This window comes from Ovis aries, chromosome 3, assembly GCF_016772045.2.
Source record: "Ovis aries strain OAR_USU_Benz2616 breed Rambouillet chromosome 3, ARS-UI_Ramb_v3.0, whole genome shotgun sequence".
In the NCBI taxonomy this organism is placed as follows: domain Eukaryota; kingdom Metazoa; phylum Chordata; class Mammalia; order Artiodactyla; family Bovidae; genus Ovis; species Ovis aries.
Genome location: NC_056056.1, coordinates 127751025 through 127763362, shown reverse-complemented (window position 1 = coordinate 127763362; position 12338 = coordinate 127751025).

Here is a 12338-nt window from a genome sequence, read left to right as displayed (position 1 = left end):
GCCCCTTTAGAAATTGTTTAGAAAGCAGCAGCATGAATTGGCACCATGAATAGTCTTCATGGTAGCTGTGTGCCTAAGAGTCTTATTTACAGCTGACCCTTCCAAGGGTAGTTCTTTCCCTTCTTGCATTTTGAAAGGCTTTGTAATTTCTAAGTGAGGTTTGTTGGTAACTACTGACAGAGCTAGCTAACAAAAAAATGCTTTTAAAAGCCTGTGCCAAACACAGACTGTTGGGAAAATGCTGTGAAAATCACTTAAACTTTTTTTCTTTTGTTTTTTGTTTTGACTGGAACACCTCTGTCCTTCTGTGGAGTCCCTAAAAATAGAGCGACAACTGTAGCTTGTCTTGACACATAATGACTTAGGTTTGTTTAGAAAAGGGCTTCTGTTAATCTGTTTTCCATTTGGGTATGAGTACTAACGTCCATGTCAAGGTCCTGCTTTGTTCCTGTGTTTACTTACTGGAATGTCAATGGTCTGCTTCCTTTGATTAAAATAATAAAATGCATGATTGAATATTTTATAAGACCCATCACACTAGGACTGGTGCCTGTGGCGCCAGAATGCAGGCTTCAGATGAGCGCATGAGCTATTCAGCAAATTATTCCTGGAAGGAGACGTATGCATAGGCTTCTCGAAAACGTCACAGCTGTAGTGTCCAGATGTTGGCTGACATATGCCCCTGGGGTCAGCTTGGGAAAAGGAGTCATGATACTTTGTGACAGACTCTATATTACACTTTACATCAGTAGCAAAACACAATTTAAATTGATGATGGATGAGGTGGCTTGAAAGCTGCTGAAAATCACTTTTGTCACCATTGAAAGGAGTTACTCTTTACACAATGGAGAACCCCCATTAACCTTTGGGACTAAATCTCCTTCATTAAAATCATCCCAGGCTTTGTGTAAATTTTGCTTTAAATGTACCCATTGGTATTAAAAGGCAATGAGACAGCATGGGAAACTGGACATTGAAGTATTTAATGTTGCCTGGCAGAAAATATACAAGGTGTGGTCACTCCACATGCTAAAGGCTGAGAAATGCAAGAAATTAATCTCTAACCTCTCACCTTATGCTAGAATTTGCTGAGCACACTTAGAACTAAGGAAGCTGAAAGAAAAATCATAAGCTTCTAATCCAACCCATTTTAGAATTCCCCTCTTGCCAGTTTATCTTTCTTCATTTAATATAATTGCTCAGGACTCTCGGGAGTCAGGTAGTATATTCACAATTTGGATTTCGTATATTATATTCTCACCAAACAGTATAGTCATAACCCAAGGCTAACAACTTGAAGAACAAGCGAGGAAGGCTGCTCAGAGAGTTATCCCTAATACTTAGAATGAATTTGTTTGGCAGTGGTGGGGTGGTGGTTTCTAGGAGGAAGTAAAAGGTAGGTCCATCAGACCACTGGTATGGCTCCTGATAAGGTTAAGTTAGCTAACTTGGGCAGTAAGAAAGATGGCGAATTACCAAGACCATGTAAGGAAATGATCACAGAGCTTTCCCTGCTTAGGAAGGATATCCAATTTCATGCAAGAGATGGACATATGAAGATGTTTCTAAACAGAGCCCAAGGCGCATGTGTTGCTCCAGATTGGTTTAAGCACTTGAACTAAAAGGGGGACTTGGAGAACACTCAGAACTAAATATTCCTTCCAGACTATTTCTGACTTCCCTTAGCTTATTTTTGGAACATTCTTTATATTCATTCATTCATTCAACAATGAGGTATCATGTAAAGATGAAAAGGCATAACTGCTATCCTTGAGAATTACCTATGATTGGGATATAGATTATTGTGGAAATATTTATAAAATAAAGTATCCAGTACTTTAATAAACATGTGTTTGCTCTACACTATGGGCATTAAACAGGAATACTTACATGAGAGAAGATCTCGCGAAGGCTTTAAACTAAGACCAGGAAGACAAGTGGGTATTTCACAGAGGATAGTTTGGTTGAATGAGGACAGAAAGGACATCCTGGCAAAGGGAACTCCTTGGGCAAAGGCATTGATGAAATATATTCAGAGAAAATAATGTATTAGGAATAGCTGGTGACCTAGGCTTAGAAGCGGCTCCACATCCTAAGAAGTCCGCTGTATCGTGCTATATTTAGGGTAACCAGGTAACTTACAATCTAAACTAGGATGCTTTTGTGAGACATAGAGAGGTGCTATTAGTGTTTCCCCTGATGAGAATGTAAACCAGGAATGTCTTTGTCGAACTGAGACCCATGGTTACCCTAGCTTTAGGCAAACGGTACCACCGAAGGATTCTGAAGAGGAAAATGTTTATGTGAGTTGTAATTTTTAGATTGACAACACTCTGATACCAGTGTGAAGGCTGAATTAAATATCTTGACATTGAGAACTAGCATTTAGAAGGAACTTTTTGCTAGTGACGTGAACCCAAGGGCCCACCTTTTCCTGGATGGCTAAAGAAAAACTCAGTTGGGTTAGTGAATCCATGAGGCCAGACTTTTCACCCCTTCAGACGCTCAAGAAGTGATATGACTTTGCTCTTTTACGTCCCTCAAAATATAATTTGCTGGTGAGCTAGCTAGTCAGCAAAACAAGGCTTCTTGTCATGATATTTTACTCAAAGAAAAATATTGGGGAAAGGGCTGAGGAGCTGGCAAATCACTGCTCCTTTTTCTCACTGGTCTCAGACCACTAATACTTGCGCAGTTCAGCTGATTCAGCGATGTGAGGCCTGCTAAAGCCCTGCACGATGCTCTCTGCCTTACTGGGCTGGTGGGGCCACGAAAGGAGATTGAAAGGGAGGAAGGGGGGCTGCAGGGCACATTAAAATGTCCAGAAAATCACTCTTGTAAAAATGACTGGGCCTCAAGCAAGTGCAGCTGTTTCTGCTTTGGCATATAATGTTTTCACAGTCAAACTTTCTGCTTTATTTCCTTTATCTTCTGGACTCTAATTTGCAATTTGAAATTTTACCAGTGGAGGAATCCTGGGTCATGGAGGCTCGTCCATTAGCTTGTGAGCTCCATTCCATGTTCCTTAGACTGTTTTCCTAATGACTCATTTTCACATCATCTTTCACATTTCTTTTTTTTGAGCTATACATTTTACATTTCCTTGAGGCAAAATAACCCTAGTCAAAGTTCTTATAAAACAGTTTTGTGTACATACCAGACCAGTATAAATAACATTAAGCTTTTAGACCCTTAGTCCTTTCTAAATGAGTACTGATTTTCTTGTTTGTGTATTTTAAATTAGCCTTGGTACAACAAGAATTTTTGAGCACACTGTTACTCTAAAACATGTGAAGAATTCTCATTTCCATTCATTTATGTATTAAAAGTTATTTGTTGAATATTTATCATGCCCTTGGCACTGTGCAAAATCCTGGGCTCACAGCTATTTGAAAGACAAAATCCTTACTCTTAAAGGGTGTACAATTTATCATAGGTAAATGGGGGAGGTTAATGGAAGGAATCATAAACACAGGCTATTTGTCTGTAGCAGTCATTCTCCGAGGGTGGTCTCAGTTCCAGCAGCATCTGTATCACCAGGGAACTTGCTAAAAAATGCAGATTATTGAGCCTGTCCCAAATCTGTAAAGCCAGAAGCTCTGGGTTGGGGCCCAATGGTCCTCGCTTTACCAAGCCTATGCTTGACTCTGAGGCCCGCTCATCTGAGAATCACCAAACTACAATATAAAAAGATACAAGTGTTGGGTGGTATGGGAGAACATGTGCAAAGGGGCTAACTCAATTGTGGAGTCACGGGAAGTTTCCCAAAGAAGTCATTTCTAAATGAAGAATTGATGGATTAGTAGAAAGTGGGCAAGCAAGGGGAAGGTGGGAGAGGGCCGAAATCAAGTCCAAGGAGATATATCCTGAAACAGGCTAGAAGTGAAAAATAGCAGAGCTTATTCAGAATTCAGGAGGAATTCAGAAAGGCGGGCACTTCAAATAGTAATGGGTTAGGACTGTTTACATCTCTTATCCAAAGGCAGGCAATGCCTACAATCACATCCACAAAAAACAGTATAATGAAAACCACAGCTGCTATCAGAGGTAACGGGTTGGTTTTACACATCAGGAAAGTAAGTCAAAATAAAACCAATGAGGAAAGAGGCACAGCTGGGAGCATCGAGTTAGGGAGCCTTTGGGATCTCTCTAGTCAGACAGGAGGAAGGTCAGAAGGAAGGATGATCCAGAAAATATTTGTGAGCTCCAATTAGGACTCCTCCAATGGATGGCATCTTAGACCCCAGCGGCTCAGTGGTGAAGAATCTGGCTGCAGTGCAAGAGCCACAGGAGACATGGGTTCAGTCCCTGGGCCGGGAAGATTCCCTGGAGGGGAAAATGGCAACGCACTCCAGTACTCTTGCCTGGAGACTCCCATGGACAGAGGAGCCTGGTGCAGTATAGTCCATAGCGTCGCAGAGTCCGACAGAACTGAAGCAACTACATGCACACACGCCATAAGGTGCAAAATGCCACAAGGTGGCTTAACTAACAGAAAATAATGTTCCGCAATTCCATGGGCTAGACGTCCAAGATCATGGCACTGGCAGGGCTGATTTCTTTGAGGTCTCCCTCCTTGGCTTGCAGAAGGTCGCCTTCTTTCTATGTCCTCACAAGATCCTGCCTTGGCACAGACATCCAAGTGTCCTTTTATGCATCTTAATCACCTCTTCTTATAAGGACACCAGTCATGTTGGAAGCCCTAATGGCCTCATTTTAACTGCATTATGTCTTTAAAGACCAATATCTAAATATAGCCACATTCTGACTTACTAGAGATCAGGGCTGCAACATAAGCATCTTGGAAGAACACAGTTCAGCCTATAAGAGCCATCAATAACAAGCAAGACTCAAAGTTCAGGAGAAATAGAGTCCTTTGGAAGTTAATTAAGACATGGATCCAAGAAGGCAGTGTTTGCCAAGAAAATTCAGGAGCCTTGTGCCTAGAGTAACGGGTCCATGTAAGAAAACATCCTGGTTTGTCACAACACACTCAAAGTTCCCGCGACTGAAAGGGATTTATTCTGTACCTGGGGCAACATAAACTCACAGGTGTGGAAAATGAAACTGTGATAATATGACATAATAAGTGTGCAGAGAGATGCAAACTGGTTGCCACAGAGGGAAATTGTATAGTAAAATGTCACCAGATTTGGAAATCAGAATAGCTGAATCTGAATATGAGATTTGCTGCCTTTCTCTTGTGTGATCTTGTTTGAGAAGATCAGGTAACCACTCAATCTTAATTTTCTCAATAGTGAAGGAGGTCTGCTAATACCTACTTCATGGGAGTCAATGAGATAATATGTATTAAAACAACCAAAAAACCAACAGTTTTACAAATGTAAGCTACTGTTATCAACTCCAAACATAACCATAGTTACTTTTTTATTGAGAGTTCTCCATAAATCTTATATTTAAATTAATGTCTTCATATACATGATTTCATTTGGGAAGATCCCCTGCAGCAGGAAATGGCAACCCACTCCAGTATTCTTGCCTGGGAAATCCCATGGGCAGAGGAGCCTGGTGGGCTACAGTCCATGGGATCGCAAGAGTCAGACATGACTTAGCAACTAAACTAGCAACATTTAACTGTTATCTGTAAATAAAATCATTCAAACAAACCTAAATTTGTAACTTCAAGAGAATTCACAAAAACAAGTGTATTTATCCAAAATAATCCTTTCTAAGAAATAGTTTATCAGTATTAGTTAGCAGGGTGTTTTCTAAGTTCAACATAAGTGATCAGAATTATCCACAGGAACCATGACTGAAGACACAGTATTTAAATGGAAAGGAGGCAATATTCCCTTTACAGAAAATTGTTTTATTTCAAATAATGCAGTGACATAGAGATTAAGTTCCAATGATAATTAGAACAAAGATGGCTGGCCAGAGGTGAAGAAGGGGTTGTAATCATTTGATACAGTTATTCAACTTTCTCTGGCTAACCCACCTACACAGTGGAGGTGACTGGATCAGGATGTCAGAGCTGGGAGCATTGGCCGGGAAGGTTGTTCTACAAGGTCCGTAGTTTTCTGCACTCCCAAACCATAGTATGTGACTTCTCAGGTGGATATTTCGACAAAGAGAGAGAGAACAAACCAGCAATAAATGCTGTCTTTTTGTCAATGAAAACCAAATGCCAGTCTAATCTATCAGACCCATCCCCTCAATTAATTCAACCAAAAACCTGAAGGACACATTGACATAGATTAGTCAAAATATGAGAGATTCAAAAATAATTTAAGTATGGGCCTAAAATGTGATGTGAAAAGAGCAACTGTAAAAGGTGGTTCTTAGACTTGCTACTGCATGCGTAGGCTAGAGGCAAAGACATTACAGAACAGAAGACATCTGAGTTGGGTTATACAGCTAAATAGGAAGCATTTGTATGAATGAAATAAGAAACGTTTAAAGAAGAAGATTCAGATCAAATTATGTAAGTTTGAAACCACTGGGAAAGAGTGAGGTCTTCAGGCAGGTTGATCACATGTTTGTCCTGCAGCATCCCTATATATCTTGCTTTGTGTCCCCCACCAGGAGACTGGCACAAAGTAGGCATTGCCTCATCCTAGCCTTCTGTCTCCTGTTTGACATCAGTCTACAGGAAACAGTAGACATCAAGAGCACACTGGGAGAAGGGAGGCAATTAAGCCAGGACTGCAGTCCCCTGAGCTTCCCCCTGCTACTTTTACTACAGGTTGGCTTTATCCCTCTACTAAAGGCCACACTTCTTACCAGACAACCTCAAATCTCTAGATGCTGGTAATGGTCCCTTCTCCATGCTTTACAGAGCCATTGATTTGGGGGTTCCCTTCCCATTGCCCACATTTGAGTAGAGAGTCCCTTTGCAAAACTTCCCTCAATTATCCCACTTAAGCACAACTATATTCTGATGATATCCTGATTGGTACACTTATATAACAACCTAACTGAGGAAAAATTAGAAGTTTATTGTGTCCAGAGTTGCCAGGCTTAATTGATTTTATTTTCCCTTTGTTTTCTTGTCTCTCAATTCTCATTGAGATGAGTGGCTATTTAATATTACCAAGGATATGCAGAATGATTCTGAAGTTGCCATTTGAAGAACTGGCAACCTTGAAGTGAGGAAATTATTTTACATCAGAATTTTCTTTTCTCATAGAATATATTTAATATTCATAAGTCTATGAAAATCCTCATAGCTTATCTAATATTGTCCAGTGGTGCCTGAAACTAGTTCATGATCAAAGTCATCAAGGCAGCTCTCTATATTTTTATTTCTCTTTATATATATTTACTTCTATTTATTTTCCAAGCTGACCAGGGTCTCCTACATCAGAATCTCTAGGGGCAGCATCTGGATTTCTACTTTATTTTTATCTTTTTTACTATGAGCTTTCTGGGCCTATGATTTCCATGTAAGGGGTGGTAAAATTAAGGACTATTGGCATCTTATAACTTTCTCAAGCTCAGATAACGAGACAGAGGCACAACCAGAATGAGACCCACTATTCTTCATCCTTAGTTATTAAGAGCAAGGGAATTAAGAAATGGGGAAAATCAACAGGAACTTCAGAGAGAGAATTAATGCCCTAATTTGGACAAAAGTGTAACACAGCATAAATTAAAGGAAAAAAGCTTGTTCCCCAATCTCCAAAATTTTATGTTTACTAATTATTCAGGTGAACCTCATGTGGCTTTTAGGATTCCCACCATTTTGGTATGGACCTTTCAGAAGTGGTGTTTCTGATAATGACTGTGATAACCAAAAGTTCCCCCATTCTATTCACATGCTAGGATTGTAGTTCCACGGGAAGGACTCAGTGTGCTGATAAGTGATGGAAATAGTCATTTCATAAATCAGAAGATAACCCTGAGCTTTCCTTTGAAGTCTCGCTGTTGTTTCCTGACTCATTTCCTAAGGATAGAAAACCTGCCAAAGTCTTCCAAAAAGATAAACAATATTTAGCCAGCAGAAATACAGAGGCTGACGACAACTGATCAGATATTTTCTACCAGAAAATCATACAAAAATCCTTCAGTTTATAAAAGAGTTTCTCCTCCCACAACTCTTTTCAGCAATAATCCAGTCTCTTCACTGAAGAAGTAAGAACAGACTGGAAAAAGAGAAGCCAACCATTCATTTCACTTTGGATGAACTTTTTTGCCCTCTGATGTCTTACAAAAGATATTTGTTGAATTCTTCAACTATCAAAAACCAGAGAAGGAAGATTTTCCCACAGCAAAATTAGGAACGGGCCAGTTTATCTTATCTTCTGCTGCTTTTCTCTTCATCAGTTTAGGCTGTCTGAGCATGGCTGACAATGTTGGAGACACATTCCAGGGACTTTCCAGAGCACACAGGGCGGTATGGTCACCCTTTGGCAAGTGTCTTAAGACCTGAGGTGTCCTTCATCGGTATTGACCAACCTCGCTGTGCCCACTTAGGGCTAATGCTGTTATTCACACTCACAGCCTTTTATGAGTTTGGGGTTGGTTTCTTCTTAGACATGATTTTCAGGTTCACTGGCAACTTCACAACTTATTTGTACAAATGTCTGTCTGAATTTGTCGAAGAACTGTGACAGCAGATCTTATGAGAACATTAGTTGCAGTTGCAAAATACTGTGGTTAAAAGAACATAGGAAAATAGAGCATTTTAGGTCAGTGTTTAGCAATGAGCTATTCTGAATATTTGGTTATAGGGTAGCATTTTTTTTAAACTTAGTTTTACCTACTTATGAAAGAACATAGAAGTTGGAAATCATGTACGTTAGTAAACTAAGACCTTAATTTCCTCTTATTTAATTTTCTCAATTTTTACAGTTTTGAAATCCTATACCTCTTTGGAATTATCTCAGATATTCATTCTTAAAGACTTTGGGTGGCTTTCTAAGCAATTTTTAATTTTAGTCTTTCAATAAAAGAGATATTTGAGTGCTGAAATCTTATACAGTATATCAGCAGAGGCTGACATAATGTGTAAATCACATATACTCCCCAAAACAGAAAACTTGTGTACATCAGGATGGCAGATATACCTGTCACTTTTATTTAAGAGTTTGATCAAAAGTTCCCTTGCTGGCCACTTAAAGTCACTAATGTGTTCTCAAAACTTGGGAAATTTGAGGCTTCAGTCTTTGGGATTGATAGGGAGGAGATATATAAAGTATTTTCCCTAAACCATAAAAACACTGAGAAATTTAATGGGCTATTTTAGATGGCAAATTCCAATTTTATGCCATTATGGATCTGGGATAAATGTAATGGGAATGCTTTAACATTTTGCATTCATGGTTTTTTTTACAACTTGTCTATTCAAACGACAAGAAGATTTTAAACTTGTTCTAGGATTCCCAGTTTTAAATGCTTTTTCTCTGGCATTGAAACTGAATCCTAATGGATTCTTTGAATCCATTTCTTTCAAATATGAAATTAATCATTAATAAACTCCTTTCTTCAGTGTTTTAAACTGGGTTTCCTAGGAGCAGAACTGGAGACAGGAATTCAGATGGGGGTATTTAATCAACAAACAGCCTTCAAGAGAAGGGAGTGAGAGAAGCAGGACAGGCCAGAGGAGGAGGTAAACTAGGACAGACACGCAGCTGGAGATACTCCAGCCAGATCCTACTGGATCTCTGAAGCATAAATCTCACCTCACATTGAGGCAAGCGCTCTATCATTTTTATCCCTGGTTGGTCTCAGACGCGGGTTCGATCCCTGAGTCAGGAAGTTCCCCTGGAGAAGGAAATGGCAACCCACTCCAGTATTCTTGCCTGGGAAACCCCATGGGCAGAGGAGCCTGGCAGGCTGCAGTACACAGGGTCACAAAGAGGCAGACATGACTTGGCGACAAAATAACAACAGTCTGTCATTGGCCATGGGTTGTAAAAGGGTAGCGTGGGGTGGCATAGCGTCTCAGGCTAGGCAGTACGGGATTAAAGAGAGAAATTCTCCAGAGAAGGGGACAACTGTGAGCAGCTATCATCTCAGGAACTGAGGCTGAGATAGAGGTGCCGCTGCTGGCAAGGGGATCAGGATGTGGCAACACGCCACTCAGACACACAGAACTCTTATTTGTTCTGGGCTGAACAAAAAGTAACTGTTTTATCAGTTTAACAGAGTATTAATGGCAAAGCTATTTTTCTCTTTAGTTAATTATTACTCAGATTAAAAGAAGAGCTCAGTTTTGCTTGACAGGATGGAGCTGAATTTGACTCCTAGCTCTTTCTACAATGCCCCCAAATCAGTAACTTGACTTTCCTAGGTTTCATTCTTCTAATATACGAGTAAAATGATGTCAATTTTCAAAAGTATAAGAATTAGTGGTTTGTTTCAGATATACGGAGAAGGCAATGGCACCCCACTCCAGTACTCTTGCCTGGAAAATCCCATGGGCAGAGGAGCCTGGTAGGCTGCAGTCCATGGGGTCTTGTACAACAGGGTGATTTGATGTTTTCATATACTGCAAAATGGTCACCACAGTAAGTCTAATTACCATCCAATTAGCTTACAAAGAGGGCTTCCCTGATAGCTCAGTTGGTAAAGAATCTGCCTGCAATGAAGAAGACCCCCAGTTCAATTCCTGAGTCAGGAAGATCCCCTGGAGAAGGGCTAGGTTACCCACTCCAGTATTCTTGGACTTCCCTTGTGGCTCAGATGGTGAAGAATCTGCCTGTAATGTGGGAGACCTGGGTTTGATCCCTGTGTTGGGAAGATCCCCTGGAGAAGGGAAAGGCTACGCACTGTAGTATTCTGGCCTAGAGCATCCCATGGACTGAAGAGTTGGTGGGGTCTCAAAGAGTTGGACACGACTTTCAGTTACCATATAAAGTTAATATACAATATTATTGACTGTATTTCTCAAACTGTACATTATATCTGAACACCTTACTTATTTTATAGCTAGAATTTCGAGACCTAGAAAAAAAATTAATTTGATCTCCTTAAATATTAAGAAATAATAACACGAGAAAAGACCATGATGCTTGGAAAGCCTGAAGGCAAAAGGAGAAGAGGGTGGCAGAACATGAGATGGTTAGATAGCATCACTGACTCAATGAACATAAATTTGAGCAAACTCCAGGAGATTGTGATGGACATGGGAAGACTGGCCTGCTGCAGTCCATGAGGTCGCAGAGTCAGACTTAACTTTGCAACTGATCAACAACAACAATTAATGCTGCAGGAATTACCAGTTCTGTAAATAGTACTGAGATAGTCTCCATTTTATTTGTAGTACAGAAATTAAAAACTACTGGGGCAGACCTGACTGGAGTATTTGCATTTTGCAAGATGCACTCTTGGCTCTTTACACTTGAAATCACTTTTAACACTCTCAACATATCTGCTAGGTAGAGATTGTGATCCCACGTTCTAAAAGGCAAATTGAGGCTCAGAAATTTTGAGTGACTCACCTGAAATTGCTCAACTAGCAGGAAGAGCCAAGATTTGAACACAAAGCTGAAACTTCCCACTTGAATCAGACATCTTGCTCTTTTTCAGCATTCTAATCAGTAAACTACCTTCCTAATTTAGATAAATTGTTTACAATTAGAAGACTTTCTGGGCACATTCATCTTGGTAACAAGACAGGTTGTCACGTGCCTGAACGTACGGTCTTAGAGAAAGTGTCAAGGAGTATAATGGTAAATGTCCTTTCAGATGTTCAGAGAATACTTCTGGTTAATAATTGGGTATCATTGGCCCGAATCCTAGTACTCTCTAGAAATTCAATTCCTCTGATGTTGTGTTTTTGTTTTTTGTTTTTTGTAAGATTGCACAGGACCCTAAAAAATCATACTTTCAGATACATGGAGAAGAAACTTGCATCTCTACTCATGTCCTCCTTCACTGAATTTTTGTTTGTTTGTTTTTCGTCCTTTTATTTCCCAGGTGGTTGATGATCTCTTCACCTTCTCTCTGGGTTCTCAATGTCAGGGGCTAAAAATGAGACCTCATTTCACTTAGTGCGTGTGCCCAGCATGAATGGAAAAAGACGCAGGTACAATAGCCTAAAAAGGAAGGATTCTGCTTGAAATGCAAACAGTGCCTCATGCTGCCATTTACTTTATGACTCATTAAGAACACCAGCTCTGTCATTTTCCACATTTCATTACCAGTGTTTCTCCTACTGCTTGTCTTCTTTGTATGCATTTTTCAATTGCTATATTTTACTTCTTCATGCCTTCCTCAGGCCTCTTTAATTACTCTTGCCGGGATTATGCTGAGGAAGAGGGTTAGGGTGATGAAACGGAGTGCAGAGAGGGTTTGGCCATCTCTTTAAATACCCTGTCAGAGGTACTGGGCCCCACTTGTGGATACCTAGTTACCTGATGTTTTCTGTTAGT